Source organism: Gallus gallus, chromosome 8 (genome assembly GCF_016699485.2).
Source record: "Gallus gallus isolate bGalGal1 chromosome 8, bGalGal1.mat.broiler.GRCg7b, whole genome shotgun sequence".
Classification (NCBI taxonomy): Eukaryota; Metazoa; Chordata; class Aves; order Galliformes; family Phasianidae; genus Gallus; species Gallus gallus.
The window spans coordinates 66,759-80,927 of record NC_052539.1 but is presented as its reverse complement, the minus strand read 5'-3'; positions in this window follow the sequence as shown (position 1 = coordinate 80,927).

Below are 14,169 nucleotides of genomic sequence, written 5' to 3'. Positions count from 1 at the left end.
GTTACCTGTATGATGCAAATGAGTGTCAAAGTGTAGGTCAGGCAGGAGAGTCCCAAAGACCAAAAGACCAAAACGTAAAATCAGGTCTTCTCTAAATTCAGGCCCCTGTGAAATTTTAAATGGTGACATACAACTTGCTGGCTAAGTCCAGATGTGAAAACGTGGATTTAGCAGATGAGTTTTGGCACCCAAAATTATATTTGGCTATTTGGTTTAGCCTGAATTCTATTTGGCCTGGGAACAGGTTCAATTTTTTTTTCCTACCAGGCTATCACAAATCATATATTGCTTGATGAGAAAATAGCAGTTGACTCATATTTTTGTAGTTTAATGCATAAATTGCACACATTAATCTATAAGAACAATAAAGTGCAAGAACATCTATAAATGGTAAAGCAAAAGCTTGTATTTCAAAATGTCTGCTTTCCTGTGAAATAGCATTTCATGTGAAAAACCCATTCATAGAAATGAATTTTGTCCATAAAGCTGAAAAATCTTTAAAACAAATGGCTCTCGATTACATGCTTATCCAACACATTGGTTATGTTTTAATTTAAATTGACTTCAGTGATTTGCACTTTGGCCTTGCCTAGTGAAACAGGAGTATACTACAGAAGAAAGTATATGAAGCAGGTAAGGATATTTCGGTTCTTCTACAGCACTTCCAAGCTCATTTTTAGTTGCCCAAGTACTTATGTGTGACCAAAAGTGCTTTTATAAGAAATGCTACACAATTTGTTTCCCGTGATCACTTGGAGTTCTAAGAGAAACTTTTCAGGACTTGAGTTGAAAAAGTTTTCCTAGGCAAGTAAAACTATAATAGTGATCTAACATATGCCTTCAACCATCTGCGTTTTGCTGGTTTATAAAATCCTTATGAGAGTTTGTTTTGATGATGAAAGCAGCATTTTCTCATGCTGTAGTCTCTGCATGAGACTACAGATAAATGTAGTTATACTACACTACCATTCCATAATTGAAATATTCTCAATAACATATTTTCTGTGGGAAACAGTATAATACTTGCACTTTATATCTTCTCCACTACTTACAGAGCTATAGATCCAAGCCTTAGGAAAATAAGAAAGAAAACAGCTTTCATATTTATGTAGATTGTCTTTTTCTTTCTCTTTCTTCCGATAATGCAAATTTTATCAAAAACAGTTTATAAGTCTAATCTAGGGATTCCTCTGTTCATGATTAACAAAAGCTAAAAGAGTTTAGAGAGCTCGTTTGACAAAGAACATGAAGAAATTAATATTATATGATTAATGTGAATTTCTGGAATTAAACTTCCTCCTGAAAGGGGATAACGCATCTCTTTTACAGAACAAAGAAGAAGAGGGCTCTAATATCAGATCTCTTTGATGCTTTAAACATGCTTAACGGATTTAAAGCTATCTCCCTTAGCCTAAATCTGAAATGATGAAATTTGTGTTTTATTAAACAGAATGGTAAAGCCACTGTGGCAGATTTCTTTGTTTCCATAAAGTTTCTAGGAGCAGTCATTAAGATTGAGCTTAAAGTGTCCACGCTCAAAAGCTTTCTGATAAAAGTAATCTTCCATTCTTCTGACTAGATGTTCAGCTGAAAGCCTATAAACACAAAAATAGCCCTTAGAGTGCTTTGTCTAAAGTGCTCCCTGGACCATACGTTTTGCAAATGTGCATTACAATTTTGAAGCTGGCTTCTCTTGTAGGGCTGTTCAGTACTAGGTGTTTAAAGAGCTGGGAAATTTATTCACTTACCCGTCCGCCTTTTACCCTTCTGGTCAGTACTTCAATAACATGTTGAGAAAATAAATTTACAGTGCCATGTTTTCTTTTGCATAATTAGATTTTCTGCTTACTAAGTCATTTCCCATGAAAAGATGTTCAAATTACAAGATAATTATCTATTGAATCTTTAATAGGAATGACAAAAATAAGACCATTTTTGTTTTTATCAAGTTTGCTGATGTTAGAGCTTTGTCTAAACCTCTTTTTTAAATCTTCACTGAGGGATTTTGAAAATTCATTTCCTACACTGGATTCTGAGCTTGCTGAAAAAGAGCACAAGAGAACCAAAGATAAACATAAGGCCAGATGAGAAGCTGCATTGCACTGAAGTCCCTACAGGATATTTCTTTATTCCCAGAATGGATTTTGTTCTGGTTATGCTGGAGGAACAGGAATGGTGAGGAACAGGAATAAAAACTGAGAACAGTTCTCACGTATGTGCTTTCTTTTTATAGGTTAAAGTTAGATGTGCTATTCAGCGGATACTGAACAGTTCGCATGTTGCTGATCATTATCATTTATTCTCCCCTTTTCTAATTCTAGCATTCTATCATTATGATTTGGTGGGAGATATCAAGGGGAGAAGGGTGGAAACGAAACACTGCAGGTAAAATTGTTTTAAATACAACGGAGCAGGAGGACATAGGCTGAAAGGGTATTCCAAATATTGCAGTGCCAGCAAATCTAAACAGAGACTGACTTTGACAGGACATTGATACAAGCATTGGAAGGGGACTGTTGTATTTGGCAGATGACAGTGACCCCACCACATATGTTGAACTCAGCCAAAACAGCACGTTTGACTGCCTTGTACACAAGATTGCCTTTCTTTTGCTATGAAAAATTTCAGAAACTTCATCGTCTTTGAAAAGCAGAAGATAGATCTGAGTAGCAGGCAGAAGAGTTTGGCAAATTGCAGACCTTTCGCGGTCTTGTAAAAAGCTGAAAAAAGAAATTCTACAAAATATACATAGAGATGTAGATGAGCTCAGCTGTATTTTGCTAAAATGAATGGAGTAAACAAATTTATAGAAACATGTTCAGAAGGCATACTTCATCAGATATTTCAGTTGTAAAGCACTTACTGTGAATAGCTTAGTCTCGTGATGCTTGTTGGTTGTCTTCACAAGTGTTATTGGTATTAGTTTTGGATGGCCAGGACTTGTCCTGAAAAATAAGCATGAAGATATGATATTGTAGGACATTGGCCTTTTCTGCATTAATTACTTTGTAGGCTAACTATGGACAGAAAACACAAAGTAACCAATTTCACTTCCAGTACTAGTCTGTGAGTACTAGCTATTGCTCCTTGAGTGCACACAACAGCCTTCCTCCATATCTCAGTACCCAGAAGTGTGTCACTTTCTCTGTAAGTTAGATCTGTCTTGTGGTCCTAATGCTGTCGTAGTTTTCCGGTGGTGCTATGAAGCTGCAAGCAGTGATATGTTTTAGTAAGTCAGCCCCTTCTACCAACCTTAGTCCAACAGAAATCTCAATTTAAATTTTGGCTGGCTTGATCCTTATTTTCTCCATAATACATTACCCATTCTTTATATTTACCCATCTTGTTCACCATAGGGTAGTTTGAGCAGATTATGGGATTTCAAAGTTGCCAGTAAAGTCTTTGCAAATGATAGTTCTTCCCAAAATGACGTTACTACATTAAGCAATGGATACGTCCTGAAATCCATCTCGGCTAGCAACATGCCTTGCTGGAAAAATTCTTTGAATACTGATTTTCTTAAATGTGGCACGCCCGACATGGCAGCTATTCGCTTCTCCAGTATGTTTGAGCTTAATGTCATTTGAAAAGTATGTACAAAGTAACGCACAAACTCATCCATTTTTCAGCCCGTGTGTTTGGATCTCCAGAGCACGAAAGACTTGCAGAAGCAAAGACAATTTGACCCTCCTTCCAGTCTCCCTTCATTCTTCCCTGCCTATCTTCTTGAAGGTCAAGTGTCTTCTGCCGTCTCAAATGCAAAAATAAAACTCGTGCTTCTTGCCTCTGTGAAAGCGATGTTGCTCTCTAACAGCAAATGAAAACTCTCAAGAGTTTGTTGCTGTAGTAAGGAGCATCCACCCTGAAAACACTGTGAAGGAATGATCTGCATTATATTGAAGGTAGGATAAAAATGAGAAGACTAGAAACCCTCATGTTTAAGAGGCATAAATCAGACACTGTTTTACCCGAGAAATTTCTCACGTAGGAAGTTATCTCGTAATTTTTGATTACATCTTTTTCTTGCACTTTCTGTAGAAGCAGCCCACTTTCGAAGACAGAATATTAGGCAAGATGGACCACATTTCTGCTTTGGAACAGCAAAGTCAGTGCTCACAGAGAAGGTAACGTATAGCACAGCTGTTGTCTTTCAGTCCCGTAGCTCTCTGTCATCCTCTGATAAGGTGTGGCAGCGTGACAAGCCATCTAGATGTATTTAATGCGAAATGAAGTATGTTGCTTTTTGTTGCCCCTGTCTATTAATTTTTTATTTAAATGGCATGTAATCTTCAAATTCCTACTTGAAAATACTTTTGAACTTGGAAGCATATTAGTCTTCAGGTCACCTTGTTATTTATTTATGCTTTCTTCCCACACTGTCAATGCTACCATAATTGCAGCAAAGATTTTCTGATTTTTAGGAGAACTGGGTAATGTTGCAGTGCAGTTAAAATTCATTCATTGTATCAAATGTGATTATCTTTAGTGTGTTCCCTCCTGTTTTTTGAAGACTTATATATGCAGTCTGGCACGTAGTCTTTGCAGAGGAAGATACAACCCAGTATGGTAAGTCCTTTCCTGTTCTGAGCCTTCAAATCTCCACTGAGTCAGTAGTATTTGTGTGTCCTGACCTGCAGAAGATATGGTTTATTATGATAAATCACAGAATGTTGTTTTAAGGTTTTATCTTTCCATATGTTCCTGGAATAGAGTTTCCTGATACTTTTCCAGCATTCCAGTTAGCGTTGTATGAGAATGCACGTGTGTATTTATGCACATTTCTTAAAGTGCTCGTATGCCTTTGCTGAGCCTCTGCCTGGCTGTACTATCCTTATTAGTAAAGCTCATCACCTGCCTTCTCAGAGCTGCTGATGCGTAAGCAGTTTAGTTTGGTACAATTCTTTTATTTATTTATTTATTTATTTATTTAACAGTACCATTAAGTAATTTATAACACAGCTATGCAGCGCCTCGGAAAGGAGAATGCAGTGTTTACAGTGTAGTATATAATATTATTTGATCTGCTTGCTCTGAATGATGCCTTTTGATGTGACATCTTCTATACTGTTGAAATCATACTACATCCACTTTCTGCGTCAGCTTTCTGTTGCCTGAAAGGGACTGGAATTATCACCGGGAGAGTTAATTGACAAAAATAGCTGTCAGGTACTATTCAAAGGCGTCAAACTTTTCTTCTCTAGAAACTAAGTACACAGAAAACAAGTGTGCACAATTTTCATTCACTGCAGTATGTTCATTCTTATCTTTTATGGGGTTGGTGTTGAAATCCATCCGCATAGTTCCAGTGGTGTTTCAAACACAATATTGAACATGATCCTTTTCTATGGTACTTTCTGAAAGCAGAATTAAAATAAAGCCTGTGAATGCTGTTAACTTCTGATTATCTTCCTTGAAAATCAAGTCTTGCGCGATGGTTGTCAAAAAGTGTTGTGCATTCTCTACATTATGAATGCTCCTAACCCTGTTAGCTTGGTTCAGTAAGCTTTATATTTAAAACAATACTGCCACCTTGTGGTTCTGACAAGGTTTATCAGTCTGTTCCTTTCTGCAGCCATTTTTTTTTTCTTCATTGTGATGGCAAAAATTCCTGAAAATCCATCGTACATAAAATGTGATTGGTATTGCCCTCTTGCAAAATGTTCACAGAAAAAAAATATTAAAGCCTTGTTTTTGAATGTCATAAACCATATCATCAGTCTTTCAAAAGTACAATTGTATTATCTTCCAATGAAAGAAACAGAGTAGATACCTAAGGCCTTTATTTAGAAGGATCACCGCGAGATGTCAGATAGTAAGAGGTGCCTTTTTAAAGATTGCTTGCTTTTGGCAGGGAGTTTGTTCCAGACACATATCCTTCAGCAACTGTCTGCACTCCCCATCCGTGGATCCTGGATCACTGAAAGTTCAGAAGATCATCTGTGGCATAAAAAGTGAGCTGTACTGTCTGAAGAGTATTTTTATTTTAGAGATTAATGATAAAGGCTCAGAAAAAAAACATACCAAATTCAAAGTGGCAGAGGTTGAAAATGTTTTTTGTGTGTGTGTGTATTTTTTTGTTAAGTTTAGTTTAATAATTGTTTTATTGAGACACAGGGAGAAATTTAATGAAATACAAAAAGGGCAAGTGTAGAGTCTTGCATCTGGGCAAGAACAACCCCAGGTAGCAGTGTAGGTTGGGGACTGACCTGCTGGAGAGCAGCATAGGGGAAAAGGACCTGGGGGTTCCGGTGGACAGCAGGATGACCATGAGCCAGCACAGTGCCCTTGTGGCTAAGAAGGCCAGTGGTGTCCTGGAGTGTATTAGAAGGGGTGTGGTTAGTAGGTCGAGAGAGGTTCTTTCCCCCGCCTCTACTCTGCCCTGATGAGACCGCATCTGGAATATTGTGTCCAGTTCTGGGCCCCTCAGTTCAAGAGGGACAGGGAGCTGCTAGAGAGAGTCCAGCGCAGAGCCACAAAGATGGTTAAAGGAGTGGAGCATCTCCCTTCCAAGGAAAGGCTGAGGGAGCTGGGTCGCTTTAGCTTAGAGGAGACTGAGGGGTGACCTCATCAATGTTTATAAATATGTAAAGGGTGAGTGTCATGAGGATGGAGCCAGGCTCTTCTCAGTGGCATCCAATGACAGGACAAGGGGTAAAGACTGCAAGCTGGAATGTAGGAGGTTCCACATAAATTTGAGAAAGAACTTCTTTGCTGTGAGGGTAGCAGAACACTGGAACACGCTGCCCAGAGGGGCTGGGGGGGTCTCCTTCTCTGGAGACATTTAAAAACCTCCTGGACGTGTTCCTGTGTGACCTAATCTAGGCTTTCCTGCTCCAGCAGGGGGATTGGACTAGATGATCTGTCGAGGTCCCATCCAACCCCTGACACTGTGATTCTGTGACTCGTGGACAATGTTAATAACATACTCTTGTCACTGGTCTTACCGGATGCCCTCTCAGGCTGCAAGATGTGCATCCCATTTGGCAATGAACAGGACCATTTGATACTTTAAAGACTGAATGCAATTAGCCTCTTCATCCAGAAGACTGAAGATACGATTCCTATGTCACCTTCAGTGAAAAGAATAGCTCAAAATATTTTTATGGCACGAGTCATTTTTTCAGATAACTAGAGAACTCTGCCTTACCAGATGAATTTCTGAGCACCTGATGTTACTCAGTCCCACTAAAAGAATGGGGCCATGGCTTCTGATGAAACTTTAGAGATGGACAGGATTATTTTTTTTTCTTCTTTCCATGAAAAATGTCAGGCTGCTAATTGTCTGCTCTAGTTTTTACAGAAAATGCCATGTCACATACCAGGAAAATTCATATTCTTGATATTAAATCTTCTGATAACATCAAGAGAGTGTCATGCGTCCAGACTGGTAGCATATCGTAAGCAAAGACCCTGTAAACAAGCAGTGGTTTTCAGGGGGCTTTGCTCTTTTTCACTTCTCTGCAAAGAGTTCTACCTGTTAAAAAAAAAAAAAAAAAAAACAATATTGTTGACAGTAATCTGGATTTGAGGAGCTTTAGAAATCTGTTAGTACTGAGCAGATATATTTAAAAAAATCTCTTTTACACTGAATGCTGTATTGAAGACTGAACTCATCAACTTTCTTTTCTTTCAGGACAGCTTCACACTGTGTTTGTGAAGACAGATTCCCAGTTTTGCAGGTAAGTTCCAGTAACACTGCATTGTCAGGGTGGGAATTTTCTTGAGAAAGAGATTTTCTAGATCTAAGATTCCTGACATACTTTCTCCATTTTAAAGCTTGCCAAAGCTGTACATGTCTGAGAAAGATTTTGATGGTAATGAAATTAATACAGTCTCCTGAAAAACAATCATAACCTTGGGAATTCAAACAGGCCTTGGTCTACAACCTGGCACATGAAGAGGTATGTATATTTGGCATCTATCTATTTTATAACATTATGCTCTAAAAGCATATTCTGAGTATTTTTATTGTTGCTAATATCTTTTTTTTTATTTTATTTACATAGGTATATAGTTAGATATATAAGTAATACACATGTTACTAATATTTTTATTGTTACCCCAAACAAAAAGAGTCTATCTCAGGTGTTGTCTTATAGCGATGAGTAAGAGCCAGCTTCTCAGGCTGTTGTATAAATCCTACACAGTACTGATAGTCACCATACACTCACCAAGTTGATTTTTTGTCAAACCCTCCAAGTTGAAGTGTTCTAACTTTCATTACAAAAAATCCATAAAGACAGGTCTGTGTAAGTATCATCTCCAGATTAGAAAGCCTCAAGATGAGTAGCCCTCTAATGGAAATAACACAAGCAACAGTTTCATAGCTGAGGTATACACTATATATGCACTGACATCCATTTTTAGTGTTCAGGTAGCAAGCACTGTTAGAGAGGACTTGTGCGAGGTAGTTCCTCATTTTATTTCTAACGCAAGAAACCTACCTATCTTGAAAATATTATATTTATGGGTAAGGAATTTTTTATCTAATTCTGATGAAACTCTAAGCAAAGTTTTAAAAATAAATTATGAACATATTTTTTTTCTGTATTCTGGCAGATTAGTACCAGAATCAAAGGACATCAATCTTTCACTGTAGTGATACTAGAAAGTGAAGTGCTATCGCAGCAGAATTTTCACAATACACTGCATATGATATTGCACATCCTTTACACCTACAATTCAGGTTCAGCAGATAGAGGATGAGGATTATATTTGTTTATGCATGCATGTAGTGAACATCTGCCCAAATCTATCTAGTTATTTTATTTGTGTTTCAAGAAAGTTGACTATCTGCTCTGTCATCAGCAAAGACTTTGTTCTAAAAGCTACAAGAAAAGATCACTCATCCTGTGCACCTTGTTCTCACTTAACATAAGTGAAATTTTAACAGCATCCATCTGTAGGTATGATTCATGACCTGAAGCTGGTACATGCATACTGAGTCAAAATTACAGCTGGAGATGTAGTAAGCAGAATGACAATTAAAACATTTTCTCATCTAGAGCATTGAAGTCCTATCGACTGTACGTGAACGAAGTGCTTACTGATCCACTTAGCTTTAGTCCTGTCTCTTTCTTGTTTTGGCTCTATTGAGAACTAGAAAGTGTGAAATCGTGCGTACTGCTTAAAACAGTTCTTCCATATAATTGTAATACAGAATCTTTAAACACCTATAAAAGCCAGAGGGAGGGCCCCTGTAAGGGAAATAACCTACAGGCAATGCTTACCTGTCTGTGAAAACAAGTCAGTCTTAATATTTCGGTTTGTCAGATCAAGGTACTGACTGGCTTCAGAAGCCAAATAAGTTGACACAGCATTTAAGGAGTTCCAGACCTTGACATTTAAAAAAAATGAGAAATATGGATATTGACTGATTGTCTTCAGTAATCATTGTAAGGGCGTTCACTCACACAAGATTAATCTACTAAATTCAAATACACAGAACGCTGGAAATATTCCAGACCAGAGTCTACAGTGAGCAGCAGAAGAACAAGAGACCACCTACCTCTTGCAAAGCAGGGGAAGACAGAAGCCCTAGATGATGTTTATTTGCAGGTAATATTTTAATAATCTGCTTTTTCTCTTAAGCTTTCCTGAGGCTTGCAGCCATGGCCAAGTGACAAGAGTAGATTCTCGTGTACAAGGTCTTCGGGCACTGTCCTGGTTTTGCCTTCTTGTCATCCATACTCTAACAGCTGCAGGGGATTCCTCCAGACCTCAGCCTGGCTTCCTAAGCCTCTTGAGAAGTCACTTTAGCTTAAGAGGCCAGCTGGAAACCACTGGGAATGACAGGCTTGTGGCATTTAATGTGTATCTGACAATTTTTATAACTTACTTATGGAATAACTTGCTCAAATGTATCAGTTGTTGGGATATGGGACATAAGCGTAGTTACTTAAACTACTTTCTTTCACACTACAATTTTTAAGGTAATGGTAAGTAATAATTTTGAAGGTCTATATTACGTAGAATTGAATGCATTCAGAGCACAACTGCAAATCTCTCAAAGCTGTTGTTACCCATGCAAAACTACTTCCTCTATGACAGTTTGCTGAGCATAAAAACAGTATTTGACGAACCCAAGTAAGTTATTTATTTCCATTTGATGAGATGCTGAACAAAGCTGATACTTCTGTTAAATTCACTAGAAATGAGCATACGGATGATCCCATCTATATTACAAATATAGGTACACACTGTATTTCTGCATATCTTTGTAATATATAATACATACATAGCAAGAGCTGTGGTAATAACGTATTTCATTTTCACAGGGTGAATACTTTCAGTTGCAGAACTGAGGTAGACTTTATAGGCTATTTCTCTTCTATTGCATAGTTTCTAAAGTAAACATATGTAAGCATGTATATATAAAAGCATATATATATATATATATGTATAAAATAAGATTGTGACCATGACCTCAACGTCACCATGAACAATTTTTTTTAGAATTCCTATCTTTTTTTTTTTTAATTTTCAAACCTGGTAGAGAAGTAAAAGGTGTTGGTACGTACTGTTGTGCAGCACCTTACCTAAAACTCCAAAGTAATTTTAATTATACCTTTATTTTTTATCAGAGGATAGGTTTCCAATTAGAGAAGATTTGAGCTGTGAATTTTCCTTAGATTATTTTCATTAGATCTATTCTAAAAATAGCTTTAAAATATTAACTTTATTGCACAACATTTAAAGAATATAAAGTCACCGTGGTTTGAGACAGTATTAAAAACGCATGAGCAAGAACAGTAGGTTACGTATTGAGGTAATAAAGTAGTCAAAAAGCAATAACTTCACGAGAATGGACCATTGTGATAAAATATTCATCTTAGGAGAATGAGACAGATGTCTTGACCCTGACTTGATGTTTACTGTTTGCTGCTATCTTTGGCATTTAGATTGCAACTTTATCCACCATTACATTCAACTTACTGAAGGATTCTTTAACAGTAATGCACACACTCTTGAAATGGATCTGGCTAATATCATGTCTCTGAGAATATAAAATGTTTTGTGTTTTTTGTGATATCACGTTGAGCTTAGATTCACTCAAATCAAGCAGTCCTTTCTTGGCCATGGGACGCAAGTTTACAGCTGCCTCTGGTGCATGAGATGAGTGACTGGAGTGGTCTCCTGAGAAGCTGATAGGGAGAGGTAAGGCTTAAGACTTCTTTCAAGATTGGAGGGCTTTGGTTCTCTGCTCCTGTATTTTACAACATTGCTCTACTAGGCTACAGATTAAATGGGTGGGACAGGAAAGGCGTCCTCTGCCTGTTGTTGAGAATGTGGCGCTGACTGTCCAAAGTTCAGCTTCAGAGAGGGGCACAGACTAGGCTGATTTGGTGCTTAAAAAAGCAGCTTCCTTTAAGAGTGGAAATGCTGGGTCACTGGCTTCAAGAAGCAGCTGAAAGACTTTTCAGCCTAGTGTTTTCTCCTGGGAAAAGCTTTGCAGTTTCACATTTTGAAGCATAAGAATGTTCTCTAGAAACATCCATGGCTCCTGTACAAGTGATCGTTTTCTGAGGCTTTCATGACGCTGCCTATTCCTGCCGAGTCAGTCCTGACCAACTCCCTGATTTCGAAGGCTGACAGCTAGGCAACTCCAGGCTGTTTTTGCCTCAGTTACCCCTCTAATACAAATTGGTCCCCAGTATAAATTGCTGTGATAATAAATTTGTTTGTATTTTGCAGGTTTGCATCTTAGTAGGAGAAGGAATAAGGTGCATCAATGCAGATATAAATAAGTGAACTTATTTCTCTCCATTAGCTTTAAAATGAGCTCAGTTTACTCTAATTAAAAAAAAATCATTTCATACGTGACTATCTTGTTATCAGATACCAAACAGACCCATCCAACCAGGCCTTGAACACCTCCAGGGATGGGGTACCCACAACCTCTCTGGGCAGCCTGTGCCAGAACCTCACCACCTTCTTGGTAGAGAACTTCCCCGTTATCCAACCTCCGTCTTCCCTCCTTCAACTTAAAACAATTTCCCCCTTGTCCTGTCATTATCTACCCTTGTAAAGAGCTGACTCCCCTCCTGTTTGTAGGATCCCTTTAGATACTGGAAGGCTACAACGAGGTCACCCTGCAGCCTTCTCTTCTCCAGGCTGAACAAGCCCAGCTCCCTCAACGTGTCTTCATAGGAGAGGTGCTCCAGCCCTCTGATTATCTTTGTGGCTCTCCTCTGGACCCTCTCTAACAGCTCCCTGTCTTTCTTGTATTGGAAGCCCCAGACCCGAAGGTAGTACTGCAGATGGGACCCTACAAGGGTGGAGTAGGGAAGGACAAACACCTCCCTGTCCCTTCTGGCCACCCCTCTTCTGACGGAGCCCAGTATACCCATGGTACACTGCTCGCTCATGTTAAGTTTTTCCATCTACCAGGACCCTCAGGTCCTTCTCTGTGGCCTTTTAACCAATTCCTTATCCACCAGGTGGTCCACCCATCAAATCCATGCCTCTCCAATTTGAAGGTGAGGACGTAGTGGGGGACCATGTCATTTACCTGGACTTGCGCAAGGCCTTTAACGTTGGTCACCATCCCTTTGTCCACCAACACCATCACAGAAGGCCACCAGATAGGTTAGGTATGACCTTCCCTTGGTGAAGCTGTGCTGGCTGTCTTTGATCACACGCTCATTCCTCATGTGATCCAGCACATCATTGAGGTGCATCTGCTCCATGATCTTCCCGGGCACAGAGGTGAGACTCACTGGACTGTAGTTCCCTGGGTGCTCCTTGCTCCCTTTCTTATGAATGGGAGTGACATGGGCCTCACCTGACAGCCGCAACTTTGCAGATATGATCGAGTACAGCTCAGCAACCACCTCAGCCAGCTGCTTTAGGACCATGAGGTGCATGTCATCCAGACTTGTATGCATTCACTCTTGTGAGAGGGTTTTGGACATGCTCTGCCCTTACAGTGATGGGGGGGGGGGGAAGGCAGATCTACTCCCCCAGTCCCCACCTAGAGGTTTACAGATGCAGGGTTCAGGGATACGAGAAATATTAGAATCCTGACTGCCAGTGAAGACTGAGGCAAAGAACTCATTCAGTACCTCAGCTTTCTCCACATCTGTTGAAGCCAGTTCTCCTTTAACAATATTTAAAAAGGAAAGTTCAATTTCTTTGGCCTGTCTTTTCTAGTCAATGGACCTGTTAAGTTCTGCCTGTGCCTTGGCTTTCCTAATCCCATGTCTGCAAGTCCAGACAGCATCCCTATATTCTTCCCAGGTGACACACCCTTGTTTTCAAAGCTTGCATGTACCTTTCTTTGTTCTCAGTTTGCCCAGCAGGTCCTTGCTCAGCCATGCTGGTTTCCTGCCTCCTCTGTCTGCTTTCTTATTCAGAGGGATGGAGAGCTCTTGTGCTCTCAGAAAGGCATCCTTGAAGAGCAGCCAGCTTTCCTCAACATCTTTGTCTCTAAGGACGCATCCCAGGAAACCTCAGCCAACAATTCCTTAAACAGCCTAAAGTTTGATCTTCCGAAGTTCAGGGTCCTGACCTCACTCTTTGCCAGGCCCACATTCCTTGAGATCAAAAAGTGAACCAGAGCACTGTCACTGCAGCCCAGGCTGCCTCTAACCTTAGTGCCTTTAACAATCTCCTCTGCATTGGTGAGCAGTGGGTCCAGCAGTGCTTAACCTCTGGTCGTTCTGTCCAATGCCTGAACCGGATAGTTATCATCCATGGACTCTAGGAGTCTCCTGGATCTCTCGCAGCTTGCTGTATGGTTTTTCCAACAGATAGCCAGATGGCTGAAGTCCCCCACCAGGATGAGAGCCTGTGAGCACAATGCCTCCTGCAGCTAAAGCAAGGCCTCATCAACAGGCTCTCCTTTATCAGGTGGCTTGCAGTATACTCCTGTGTGGCAAACAGGTATACAGATTCTAAGATAAATAGGTATACAAGTATTGGACCAGAGAGATTATTGCGTTACCAAGGAGTAATGAAATGAAGAGCTTACCCGTGTCCTGGGCTCGCAGAAGGGCTCCAAGAAGAGTGATCATCAGACAGAGATCCTTCCTCCTTGGGAGTCAGCCCTTAAATGGGGTCTAGGAGGGATGGAGCCAGGCTCCACCCCTTCCAGTCACTCAGGAGAAATTGCGTTCACTTGTGCCCCTGCACCTGACTCAGCACTCGCCTCAGGTGGTCAATCAGAGG